Source organism: Ursus americanus, chromosome 7 (genome assembly GCF_024610735.1).
Source record: "Ursus americanus isolate L20-20 chromosome 7, mUrsAme1.1.p, whole genome shotgun sequence".
Taxonomy (NCBI): domain Eukaryota; kingdom Metazoa; phylum Chordata; class Mammalia; order Carnivora; family Ursidae; genus Ursus; species Ursus americanus.
Genome location: NC_142133.1, coordinates 12,445,920 through 12,458,637, shown reverse-complemented (window position 1 = coordinate 12,458,637; position 12,718 = coordinate 12,445,920). Strand labels below are relative to the sequence as shown.

Sequence of the window (12,718 nt, the reverse complement as noted above, 5' to 3'; positions counted from 1 at the left end):
TCAACACTGTTACAGTCTTGAGGGTGTGCAGGGAAAGAGAAAAAGGAGCTATGTCCTCCTCCCATGCCACCCTACATGCACATAGAAGCACCTTCTGATAGTTGGGTCAGGTCTTGACCCACCATCTTTCAGCTGCTTGATATTCTCTTTTTCTCCAGAGAATCATCTCCCATGATCTAGGGCTATACACCCGCACGGGTGGGAGCATCCGTAGACAATGTGAGTTGTGCATTCCAGCAGTTCTAGATGATTCCTCTAGTTTCTTGTCTTCAAAGCCAAACTTACCGTCACTTAGGAGCACCTTGAAGCCTGATGCCCCTACCCCCACCCCATGCCAGAGGCTCCAAGGCAGCCTCTTGGCCCCATCCTTTCTTTTCCTCCTGCCCTTCACTTCTAAACCTTGCCATTCCATTTAAATCCACCCTCACCCCAAACTTAGGATCCAAAGCAGGGCCTAACATCAGCCCTCCCAAAGCCAGGTAAACCATTTTCCCTCCTCAGAGGTCTGGGTTAGGATTTGGGATTAGGTCCATCATCAGCCCTAGAGTGGAGGCTAACCCGGCCCCACCTCAGCCCCTGCCCCATTCCCCCTCAACACACTCCTCACCCTTGATCCCCCTGCACCTCCAAGCAGACCCTAGAGCACAGAAGGGGACAGGAGCTCTAACACTAACTAACCAACTACTTTCCAGTGGCAACTTACAAATTCTGGCCTCCCAACAAGTCACAGTTGAATAGTCTGGAGTGCTTTGGGCATACAGATGCCTGGGTCCTGCTCCCAAACACCTGATTCATAAGTCTCGGCTAGGTCCCAGGGATTTGGTTTTGAAAATCTCTCCCCAGAGAATGTGATATGCAACCAACTCCCAGAACCACAATGCTTTCACATCCAGTATCTGGTTTTGACCTCACAATGACCTGGTGTGGTGGGCAAGGCAGGCATTACCGCACCTTCATATCAGGACATCTGTACTCAGTTCATAGACTCCATTTCAAACAGGGTATAGCACCTGAACATAGAGGTAAGATTTTGAGATTTGTTTTAAAATACTCTGGAGGAGGGGTGCCTGGCTGGCTCAGCCAGGAGAGCCTGTGACTCTTGACTTCTGTGTTGTGAGTATGAGCCCCATGTTGGGCTTAGAGATGACTTAAAAAAAAAAAAAGAGGGGCGCCTGGGTGTCACAGCGGTTAAACGCCTGCCTTCGGCTCAGGGCGTGATCCTGGCGTTATGGGATCGAGCCCCACATCAGGCTCTTCCGCTGTGAGCCTGCTTCTTCCTCTCCCACTCCCCCTGCTTGTGTTCCCTCTCTCGCTGGCTGTCTCTATCTCTGTCGAATAAATAAATAAAATCGTAAAAAGAAAGAAAGAAAGAAAGAAAGAAAGAAAGAAAGAAAGAAAGAAAGAAAGAAAGAAAGAAAGAAAGAAAGAAAGAAAAGAAAGAAAGAAAGAAAGAAAGAAAGAAAGAAAGAAAGAAAGAAAGAAAAAAATACTATGGAGGAAAATTGTGTGTGTGTTAGGGAGAGAGTAGGATAAATGAAAAAAAAAAGCAGCAAGATCTTGATAAATGTTGAAGCTGGGTTATGGGGAGATGGGGATTCCCTCTAGGTTTATGTGTTTGAGAGTTGCCATAATAAAAAAAAACTTTTAAAAATCTCCCTTGGAGATGATTACGAAATGTGCTGGGTATGCATTTGTGGTGTTTTCTAAATTTCCTCCAGGGAACGAAAACTGTAATTAACTGTAATCTGTAAAGTTCATTGTGACCCATCCAATATAATGTCATAACGAAGAAGAGAGGAGTCCGCAATCCAGAACAAGAACAGTCAGCGGATGAAAATACATCCGGGTGGGGGCGCCTGGGTGGCTCAGTCGGTTAAGCGTCTGCCTTCTGCTCGGGACATGATTTCAGGGTCCTTGGATCAACTCCCATCTGGGGCTCCCTGCTCAGTGGGGAGTCTGCTTCTCCCTCTCTCTCTCTGCCCCTCCACCCCCCCCAGCTCATGCTCTCTCTCTCTCTCAAATAAATAAATAAAATGTTTAAAAAAATAAGAAAGAAAGAAAAAGAAAATGCATCCAAGTGTATCAATTCTGTCCAGGGAGACAGTATTTCTAAGTATCCTGTGTTGGTTATTCAAATCAAGTCTACTCTCCTGACATATTCATAACGACTTCCCACTTAACATTCTAGCTCTCTTAGAATTTCTCAGTATATTAATATTTAATTTCTCAGTGTATTGAGAAATTAGTATTAGTATAATATCATATTGCTAGTATGAGCATATTTGTATGTTAATTAAGAAATTAGTATTTGGCTTTATCACCTCATTACTGTGGGACTTGCTTCCCAATATGTTTACCCATCAGTGAATTGATAAAAATCAATGCTGTGAGGACCAGCTCTCAGATCTGTGGTGCCTCTATGAAAGGGCAAATGAATTAGAGGCTGCCTCGAGGCTTCCAGATGCCTGCTTGTCACAGGGAAGTTGGGACAGAAGATTCCCTAAGAATTGCAGGATGAAGGTGGGAAGGAGGGAGGAGCATTCTGGCATGTGGAGTGGGAATGAAAACATCTGCCCTTCTGAGAGCCACCTCTACCGTATGACCTGGGGCAAATTACACAGTCTCTCTGAGCCTCAAATTCTCCATCTGTAAATTGGGTGTTGAAACCTACCACACTGAATTGTTGACAGCATTAAACAAAAGAATGTGTAAAGGATGCGTAGGCTCCTGGTAGACCCAAGAGCGCTGTAAGTACCCAAATTACTACTGTTCGTAAAGCTTTGTTACGGCTTGTCTTCTTGTCTTCTGAAGTGTGTTCTAGGAAAGTGGATTTGGTCCCTTCAGGAGAAAGTACATGTGTTGGACGCTGGTTTATAAATGGAATTGAAACCACTGACTGATTTGAGAATATTGCTCAGGGACCTGGGGTATAGAGTGAAAGTGTAGAATGTGCAAATCCTGTCACTTGGGTTTATAATTGGAAATAGGATAAGCCCTAATTTCGAAGGTCAAACAACTTAAAAAAAAAAAAAGTCTTGTGGGTGTAACATTCCTCGTTCACCTCCTGCCTATGGAAGATGAACAGACAGAGGAGCCCTGAGCCCCCCACAGCTCAGTCGGTTAAGCGTCTGCCTTGGACTCAGGTGATGACCCCAGGGTCCTGGGATGAGTCCCGCATCGGGCTCCCTGCTTGGCAGGGAGCCTGCTTCTCCCTCTCCTGCTCCTCCTGCTCTAAATAAAATCCTTAAAAAAATAAGAAATAAAAAAAATAAACAACTAGACTCATCCATGGCTGTTTTGTCATGAAGATGTCTATATTCTAAAAAGTGATGACCACTTTTATGGTATTCCTTGGCTTCTACATTTTTCAATGAAAATGACAGCTTGGGGGGCGCCTGGGTGGCACAGCGGTTGAGCGTCTGCCTTCGGCTCAGGGCGTGATCCCGGCGTTCTGGGATCGAGCCCCACATCAGGCTCCTCTGCTATGAGCCTGCTTCTTCCTCTCCCACTCCCCCTGCTTGTGTTCCCTCTCTCGCTGGCTGTCTCTATCTCTGTCGAATAAATAAATAAAATCTTAAAAAAAAAAAAAAGAGCTTTGAAAATTAAAAAAAAAAAAAGAAAATGACAGCTTGGATTGCACTGGAGCTAGACAGGTTTGGGTTTCAATTCTTGGCTCTGTTGACCTCGTTGATCTCGTATGACCTTGGGCAAGTTATTTAACCTCTTTGGGACCCAGGTTTCCATCCGTAAAAGGAGACTGATGTAACATCTACCTCAAATAATTGCTATAAATATTTAAATGAGGAAAGAAATGGAAAGCACAGTGTCTAGCACAAAGCACTCAATAAATGGGAGCTTTTTAAAAAAAATGTTACTTATCACTTCATATCTAGATTATAATGGCAACTTCTTGGCTGGACTGTCACCCACCATTCAGCCAGCACCCTGCCAACCATTAACTTTCCCAATTTTTAGTTTCTATCCCATCACTTCCCCAATAAGAATTTTCTGGCTCTCCATAAGCGGATTAAGACAAAACTCCAGTTTGTGGGTGAATGTCACAACCTTGGGTGTTCCTTTAAAAGAAACTGGGAGTCTCTGGAAGGTTTTGATCAGAGGAGGTTTATAATCTAATTTATGTTTTTAAAGGACCACTCTGCTGCTGGCTTGAGAAAAAACTGTAGGGAGGAAAGGGTAGAAGCAAGGAGACCAAGTATATTGGTAATCTAAGTGAGAAAGGAAGGTGCCTGGGGCCTGGGTGGTGGCAGTAGATGGGGGGAGAGGCTGCTGGAATTTACGTGTACTTTCAAGTCAGCAGGATTTGCTGATGGATCTGAGAGAGATAGAAGAGAAACAAAGGAATAAAGGACGATTCCAAGATTTTCTGGCCACAGCAACTGGAAAGATGGAGTTGCCATATCCTGATATAAGTGAAATTGCGGGAGATTTATGTTCTGAAGCAAAGATCAATATTTTAATTTTCGTGATGCTAGGTTTATGCGTTTATAGGACATCTAAGCAGAGAACAGGCCCTCTGACAACAACCACCATCCCAGTAAGACCAAATTCCCAATATTTAAGAAAAGCAGTTGGGGGTCGGGGTTGGAGGAAGTTTATCAACTGATTAGCATTCAGTAGAGAGGATTTACCCTTATCTACTGTGAGAGCCAGACTCCAAATGGCTCCCACTGACCCCTATCACCTGCTCTTGGATAGTCCCCTCCCACAGTGTATCAATTTTGGTCCATATTACCAATAGAATATGGAAGACGTGGTGGTATATCGTCTCTAAGGCTAGGTCATAAAAGACATTGTGGTTTCCATCTTGGATATTATTACAGGCCAAGCAAGCTACCATGTTGTAAGTAGCCCTGCGAAAGGTCCATGGGACAAAGAACTCAGTCCTTCTGCAAATATCCACATGAGGGAGCCTGGAAGTGGATCTTCCAGCCCCAACCAAGCCTTCGGATGACTTCAGCTCCAGCCAACATTTTGACTTCTGTTTGTAAGAAGCTCTGAGCCAGAACCACCCAGCTAAACTGCTTCCTAATTCCTGACCCACAAAAACTATGACATAATAAAGGCTTATTATTTTAAGCCACTATGTTCTAGGGGTAATTTGTAATGCAGCAATAAGTAACTAACATACCTCTCAAAGTCAAGCGAAGGAGGTGCTGCAAGAAAAATTGGAGGGTCCGGGGGCGCCTGGGTGGCACAGCGGTTAAGCGGTTAAGCATCTGCCTTCGGCTCAGGGCGTGATCCCGGCGTTCTGGGATCGAGCCCCACATCAGGCTCCTCCGCTGGGAGCCTGCTTCTTCCTCTCCCACTCCCCCTGCTTGTGTTCCCTCCCTCGCTGGCTGTCTCTCTCTCTGTCAAATAAATAAAATAAAATCTTTAAAAAAAAAAGAAAAAGAAAAAGAAAAATTGGAGGGTCCCGAAAGAAGAGAGACTGGCATCTTATTCCACCATCAGACCTCTGCGCAGGCACTAGACTTCCTGCTCTGCCTTGCGCAGTCTACACTGCAACCATTGGGAGGACTCTTCCAGAAGGGGCTGCCTGACAGGCAGAGTGTACCCCAACAGCAAGAAGGTGGAGGCAAGGCATCCCAACAAGGGCTGAGCTGAACTTCCTACTACCAGAAAGCAATAACTGGACACAAACCACACTCATCAAGTGACAAAAAACACAAAGAGGGGGGTTCAAACTATGGGAGATTAAGTAAAGACAAATTACCCTTCTTCCCCTCTTGCCCTCTCAGGACCCAATACTAGAGAAGTTTGACCCTGAAAAGGAAGAGGGAACTATCCCCCCTCTTCGCTGGACACCACACACACACACACACACACACACACACACAAGCACCTCCCCACCCTGAAACCGGCTGCAGTGATTGGAGGATTGAAGGCTGACCAAGGCCCCTCCCCCCTCCAAGTCCCCAGAGCAGAAACTGGATCCCAAGCCTGGATGAGAGGAAGGGGGTGTAAGTGATGTGAACCAGAAATGAGACAGGAGTTCCTAACGGACCTGAGCAGACTTCTAATACTAAAAGTCACACTAAAGCTGTGGGATCTATCTAGGATCTCAAGAAGGAAGGGAAAAGGGAAATTTGATAGAAATTGGTTACAAGATGGTCATATTAAGGCTCCACTGAGTGGAGATTCCTCAATCGATCGATTACAATTCTGTTTCTCTAACTGGAGCCCTTTAGAGGGGCAGCACAAGGCATGGGGTAAGAAGGTTTGGAGTCAAGACAGGTTTGAACAGTACTGAAATCCATTTTTGTGTGATCCTGAACAGCTTTCTTTTTTTTTTTTTTTAAGATTTTATTTATTTATTCAACAGAGATAGAGACAGCCAGCGAGAGAGGGAACACAAGCAGGGGGAGTGGGAGAGGAAGAAGCAGGCTTCCAGCGGAGGAGCCTGATGTGGGGCTCGATCCCAGAACGCCGGGATCACGCCCTGAGCCGAAGGCAGACGCTTAACCGCTGTGCCACCCAGGCGCCCCCTGAACAGCTTTCTTAAGCTTCCAAATCTCTCTTTTCTGATCTGTGAAGAAGAATAGTGGTACTCCCTCTCACAGGGCTATGCTGAAGTCAAGAAAGACTGCAGGCAACAGGGAGAGGAGACATGGCGGCAGACAGCTTGAGGCCTCTGTGATCTCCAGTTAGGGGCCCTCTCTCCATATAAAAGCCCACATCAGACTCCTGATTGGCCCTTCTTGGTGTCCTGTCCACCCCCGCTCAATTGTTATGGCCTGAGGTACTTTTGTCCAGGCCTGGTCGGTTGTCCGTCTCCACTAGAACCCATGGGAATGGAGGTGGGACCGGTGCCCAGAGAATAGGGAGGAGACTGTTCCCTGAAGAAGGGGACAGGGAGCTGGACAGCTCAGAGCAACAGATGCCCACTACAACTATCTTGTTGATTTCACCTTTCCCTTCCTCTCTTGGTTGCCTAGGAAATGAACACATCAGAGAATTTAAATGAGGATAGAACTTAATCCCCTCATGCTGGAGATAAAGGCCCCAAGGCCCAGTAGGATGAGCCAGTTGCTAAAGGCTCTACAGGTTATTTGGTGCCTCGGCAATCGTTTTGGACAAAGCTGCAGAAATCTGGACGCTCGGGAATGAAAATCTCAAAGGCTGTCTCCCTTTCTGGGTAGGGCTGGGAGACAATAAGATTCAGTCATGGGGAACTTGCCTCACTGATCTGCCTGGGGAGATTTATTGCCTCATGTGGATTGTGCCAGGCTCTATGGGCGTGGGTGTCATTTACACAGAGAACATTCTAACTCCCACCAGCCCTCCTAAGGTTCCTCCAAGGAGAATTCCAGTGCATGCCCATGAACAATGCACGAGAGTATTTTTCAAATTGAAGATCAGTCAAGAAATTGATTGAGTTGGGTGAAAAGCAGACTTTTTTTTTTAAGACATAGGCTAGAGCGGAAATTATATTAAGGGGTAGATGTAGTTTCATGAGATAGTCTCGGTTGCAATTTTATATATAAAGCCACTGGCTAAAAGCTTCCTCCTCTTCCCATTCCTGGCCCCCAACAGTATTATTCCTACCCCCTTTTTAAGGGAAATCCAGTTCATTCCACAAATGCATATGGAATGCCAAGCATGCCGGATACAGATGACGATGACACAGTTTTTGTCCTTGAGGGACTCTCAACCCAGTGGGAAATGGCCTCCAGTGCAGAGTAGAGACAAGGAGAAAATGAAGAGTCAGAGGGTGACAGATTACAGAAAAACAGTCCCTGGGCAGGGGCATAAGGGAGGAGGGGGACCTTGTGTTTTCTATTCTATACTTTGAATTTGTTGCAATGAACATGTATCGTTTTGGCAATTTTAAAAGCCAGGTAAAAAGATAAAGATACAGGAACGAATAAATCAATGAAATGCAACGTGAAAGTCCTAGCCTGAGGGAAGGAAAAGAAACACATTTAGCAACAGCGCTACCAAACTTGGGCCCGTTTAGTCCTTTTAGTACGACACAAGTATCTCTTGATCCTCATTCTAAACGTGGAGAAATCAAGACCCTACGAGGTCAAGCACTTTGCCCCAGTTCACCAGCTGGTAAAGGACAGAGCCCAGGGCATTTCTGCTACAGCCTGTTTCCATTTGGCAACTAAGAAGAGGGGTCAGAAACAGAGGGACAATGACTCCAAGAACTTTGTTCTTAAGCTTTTGTAAATACTCAGAGTCTGTTATCTTGTTCTTCCTTATTTTTTTTCAGCGATTAACAGTTAATCTCTTACATAAAAAAGGATCTTTGTGTTTTGGGAGGCAGAAGGAAAAGCTTGCTGGGGTAGCCGGTCCTGGGAAAGGGGGACGGTGGCCAAAGGCGGGGGAGGAGGGGAGCTCCAGTGCACGAGAGGAGGAGGGAAGCAGAAAGGCGAGCAGGCAGAGTCTTGGGCCCACTCGGCCTCCCCCAGACCCTGCGAGGCCTGGCACTCCTCACAGGGTCCCTGCTGCAAGCGGGGGCTTCCCAGCAGCCCTTGCCTTGTGGGTCATCAAGTCTCTTAGATTTGAGTGATAGGCTTCCCTCTCTCCAACTTGCCAGCTTTGGTACCTGAGTCCCTGAGCCCGTATACACTGTGACAACCCTGCCTTACCTTCGTGGTTCGACCTGCGCCCCAGCCTCCTTTCTTCCCTGGACCAAGGGGTCCAGGATGTGGTCTTGTTTAGTCCCTTCTTCCCCACCATCCTCTACGGATTTCTCTCTCTGCAGGAAAGAGAAGGGAAAGAACAAGAAGACAGTGACTGGTGTTGGATGGAGACACAGTGGAACTAAAGAAATCTGAGTGTCCTCTAGAACTCCCAGCCCTGTTATGTCCATCACCATCATGGTTACCGATCATGTTTATTGAGCTCTCGCCATGGGCCAGGCATCAGCTCATTCGGCACTCCAGAATGTCCCAGAGTCCCAGGTCACACAGGCGATCCCTGGCCAAGCTAGCCCCACAGTGTGCCTCCTGAGCTGTGCCTGAACCCCCAGGCGGGGCATCCTGCCTCCTGTAGTCCTGTCCCAAAGGAGAACAATTTGTCCTCTGGCCACAGAGCCTGGAAGCCTACCGGGTTAAGACAAATGCTTCCTCCCCTTTGCTGCCCTGGCATTCCACTTCCTGCGCCGGGCACATCCTTTTATGGGCCTGGATCCCCTCATCTGATGCTTTCTTTCATCCCCTCCTCGGGCTTAATCAAGTGTCTCTCTCAGGTAGAAAATGACACAAGGTCCTCATGCCCCCACTTGTTGGGATGACCTGAGTTGGGATTTGAGCCAAGGTACCATCTCAGCTAACCCCATGCTTGGGCTGTGCCTCTGTGGAGGAATGACTGCCCCTTCTCTCCCGAGACAATGTAACAGCACAGATAGAACCCGCAAATGCTCAGGGTTATTGCAGACTTACAGATAGCTGGGGAACAGGCACTGCATTGCTCCCCACCAGGCCCTTGAAGCCCAGGACCTGGGCATCATCCGAGAGACTTGTGGGGTCATGACGGCCACAGGCTCTGAGCTCCACCAGCAGACGGGCAGCTTCTCTGGCAGCAGCCCCCCATCTTGGACACCCAGAGGTTGAAGAGGACTAAGAAAGCAGCCTGGGAGGATCGCAGCCTGTGGGGAGTGGTGCTGGGGATCCCAGGTTACTATTCAGGACCTTGTTCACCATTGGATCCTCAGCCTCAGCACCATGCCAGGTACAAAAGAAGGGACGATAGACCGAAGGCTCTCTGCCTGCACAGAACCGGAAAGGAGTAGGCTCAACCCTGGGGTGTGTGTGTGTGTGTGTGTGGACATGCTGCCATAGAGCCCAGAAAGAAACTGTGGGGTCCAAAAGTCATGAATGGAGTGCTTTGAGCTGCTCGGGAGTCAGGTGTCAGACCCATTGGAGAATGGCTTCCACCTGACTCCTTACTTGTGAATGGAGACAGCTCAGGTGAGTAAGGGCTTCCACCCTGGGGCAGAGAAACAGGTCTGACCCCCAAAGGAGACAGACTTCTCGTTTGCACATCACTTTCGACAGTTCTCTCAGCCTGGTCCATGGAAGGCACACATTTGTCCAGGCTTCCTGACTCTTCACACACATAGACCTCCATCTCTATATTGTCCCCACCACTCGGTAGGAAAGGTCTTTCAACTCTGCAGATGAGAAAGGTTAAATGCCCTCATCAGGGATAGAAGCCCGGCAGGGAATGAACCTGGACGCCAGTCTGGACCTCGGGTACCTCCTCAGACATTTTCCAAGTTACAGAGCTTTTAACTTTGGTGGAGAGATTCTTGTCTCCTCTGCTGGATTGAAGGCTCTGTGTGGGCATTCGTTGAATCTGTGGTTTTTGTTTTTTGTTTTTTTAAAAAGATTTAATTAATTTATTTATTTGAGAGAGAGAGCGCACAAGCTGGGGGAGCAGCGGGCAGAGGGAAAGGGAGACGCAGACCATAGCAGGGAGCCATAGCAGGGCTCTATCCCAGGACACTGGGATTATGACCTGAGCCCAAGGCAGAAGGTTAACTGACTGAGACACCCAGGGGCCCCTGCTGAATCTGTTCTATTCAGCTAAGGATGGATATGCATGCAATGGTGGATGAGCGGAATTAAATGAACTAAATTAGCAGAGACTAATTCTTCCTACCGGACCCTCACTATTCCTCCTACTTTTACCCAAGTTTCTCAAAAGCTTATTTTTTCCTTCCCTTTGTTGGCTTCTGTCATTGGACTCAGTGCATAGGAGAGAGCTTCTGAGCACAGACTGTTTGAAAAGAGCAAAATAAAAATAGCCGACTGGTCGATAATAGAGTGGTAAAGTCTCTAAGTACCATGGGGGAGGGCATTAGTCTTAAGGCTGGCTGGGAAGAGATGAGGTGGGGTGGGCAGAAGCCTGAGAGCTCGGCTTGTTCTGAGGTGATGCAGGCGGCCTCCTCCTGGTCGGTGGAGATGGGAGGGAGCAGCCAGTCAGAGGTTCTGCTTTCTGCTGTTGTCTTGGCCAGTGCCCATCCCGAGGCTCCCGTTCCTCACCAAACTGGCCGGCTAGATACTCACTGTGGAATAGGAAGTGAGGCACATACCTGCAAGGGACGGCTTGGGTCTGGCCTAGTATGCAGAACTCCCTGCTGGGAGTGCTGAGCTAAATCGGGCCTCTGGACTACCACATCTCCTCCCTAACACTGTAAGTGATTGTTCCTCTCTGCTTAGCTCTTTCTGGCTGGTATTGATTGTTGCTTTTATTGGCAAACAGTATACCACGATAAAAATAAAACACAAGTGTTTGTACAGGGAGAGAGTAAAATGGATTCTGTGTCTCCATGGCTGGCAAACAAACTTGTTCTGAGACCCAGTGGTCAGCCTGGTACCTGATTCTCCTCTCAGTGCACCTCTGCAATTATTGTAAGGACGTTTGTCTGTCTGTCTCTTCCCCCCTGAAAGGGCAGGCGGCTGCGGTCTTCCCCACACCTCCTGACTGCTTGGTGCTCACTTCATAGCTGCCAACTGACACCAAGGTAGGGCCCTTCAGGAAGCAGTCATTTCAGGGCCAGGCCTGGCGCCACACCTCTCAGCTCATTTTCACATGCCTCTGCCCCAGCGGGCCAGTCACCACAATTTGGGGTTAGGGGTTTGGTCTGGTAGGGCAGGCAACAACAACATCAGCTACATAGAACATTCAGAGTTGTTCCGTCCTGTTCAATGCCTAGGCCAGTTGTTCCCATAAGCTTGGTGAGGTGGTGCCCTATTATCATCCTTAACCCCATTTTATAGCTGAAAGACGCTCCGGTGTGCCTTACCAGTCACACAAGCCTCTTCTTAAAATTGCAGTGTGGAGGGACCCCAATTTGTGCCTACCTTCAATTTCTTCATCCGTTATATGGACAAATAACACTACCTCTTAGGGTTGTTGGAAGGATTCAATCAATATTACCCATGCATTTACTTGTTTACGGTCTGTTTTCTGGTCTAGACTGTAAAAAGCGGGCAGGGACTCTGGCTTATTCACTGCTGTATTGTCAGAGCCTGGAACAAGTGTCCGCCCGGCACATAGTAGGTGCTCAGTATTTGTGTCCTAAATGGAAATGACAGGAGAAAAGCCTAGGCAAGACCCTGATACTTCTGTCTGCGAGTACATTCTATATCCTTAGCTCCCCAGATTCTCCTCCAACCAGGCAGCCGGTGGCCAAAGGGTCTCGGCCTGGGGGCTAGGCCCGGGGGAACCTAGTTCTGGCCTTGGGACAAGATCAGCAAAACTCCCGGGCCAGAAAAGTCTCCAAGGGTCAGTCTGTAATGCCGGTGGACCTGAAGGCCTCCGTCAGGCCTCAGCCCTCAGGTTCCCCTTTCTCTTTTTATATGGGGGAGAGGGAAGCATTTTTCCCGCCCCAGCACAACGCGGTGCTGCTGCCGAGGTTCCAGCGGAGAAGGGCCACCCTGCCCCAGGCAACAGTCCTCTGGAGAAGGAGCCCGGCACGCGACGCCCGGCTAGACTGCAGCGGACGACCGGCGAGGCCAGGCGTGCAGGCCCGGCGGAGGAGAGCGGGCCGTACCGACGCCCAGAGGGCGGAAAGGCCTGCGGGAAAGGGCGTGCGCGGAGCAGGGCGGGGCGAGCGTCCGCCCGCGGCTCCCGCGCTCAGGCGCCGCTCCACCTTAAGCTCGGGACCCCCTTAAGGGCGGGCACTGGAGCCGCGCGCCCGGAGGCGGGGTCTCCCATGCAAATGAGGGGCGTGGGTCGGCGG

At 48.6% G+C, this 12,718-nt stretch overlaps 1 protein-coding gene across 1 annotated transcript in view; it reads right to left on the bottom strand.

The window, feature by feature from the left end:
• Positions 1-8,722, bottom strand: part of LMAN2L (lectin, mannose binding 2 like) — a 39,628-nt gene extending 30,906 nt beyond the window's left edge. Inside the window, exon 1 of the mRNA XM_087863345.1 lies at positions 8,616-8,722. The gene's annotated coding sequence lies outside the window, so the exon portion shown is untranslated. The remainder of the gene's footprint in view (positions 1-8,615) is intronic.
• Between the last annotated feature and the right edge of the window lie 3,996 nt (positions 8,723-12,718).